This window comes from Gavialis gangeticus, unplaced genomic scaffold, assembly GCF_001723915.1.
Source record: "Gavialis gangeticus isolate Ggan-Ray unplaced genomic scaffold, GavGan_comp1, whole genome shotgun sequence".
NCBI classification, from domain to species: domain Eukaryota; kingdom Metazoa; phylum Chordata; order Crocodylia; family Gavialidae; genus Gavialis; species Gavialis gangeticus.
Genome location: NW_017729022.1, coordinates 28513253 through 28513854, shown reverse-complemented (window position 1 = coordinate 28513854; position 602 = coordinate 28513253). Strand labels below are relative to the sequence as shown.

The window sequence follows — 602 nt, the reverse complement described above, 5'->3', positions numbered from 1 at the left end:
CCCGCGGCGCTCAGGGGGGCTCCGCTCGGGTCACACCCAGCTGAGGAGCAGCGGTGGCCGGGACCTGCTCTATCCCCCCGCCCTCCCCTCCCCTCCCCTCCAAGGGAAGCCTGAGGCGCCCCAATGCCAATGCCCTGCAGCTCCCCGGGCAGCCCAGGGCTGGCGCTTCCCGCGCCGGTAGCGGAGGAGGGCGCCCCGAAAAGCCCCCCGCAGTGCTGTGAGGGCCGCAGGCACCTGCCCCAAATCGCACCCCCCCTTCCTTTGTCACAGATTTTTAGGGTCGGAGGGGACCTTGGTAGGTCATTGAGTCCAACCCCCTGTTCTGGGTAGGAAAGAGTGCTGGGGTCATCTAGGTGCTTGCCCAGTCTCCTCTTGAAGACCCCCAGGGTAGGGGAGAGCACCACTTCTCTTGGAAACCTCTTCCAGATTTTGGAAACCCTCAGGTAAAGAATTTTTTCCCAATGTCTAATCTAAATCTGCTCTCCGTTGGTGTGGCCATTGTTCATAGTAACCCCAAGGGGGGCCCTGGTAAACAGAGTGTCCCCATTTCTTGCTCCCCACTCCCACCCCCATGAATTTGTAGGTGGCCACAAGATCCCCTC

The 602-nt window shown here is 61.5% G+C and overlaps 1 protein-coding gene across 1 annotated transcript in view; it reads right to left on the bottom strand.

Annotated features, from left to right (window-relative positions):
* The window catches only part of LGR5 (leucine rich repeat containing G protein-coupled receptor 5), a gene marked incomplete at its 5' end in the record, with an annotated part of 144283 nt that overhangs the window by 142991 nt on the left and 690 nt on the right, over window positions 1-602 (bottom strand). The gene's annotated exons all lie outside the window — the stretch shown is intronic.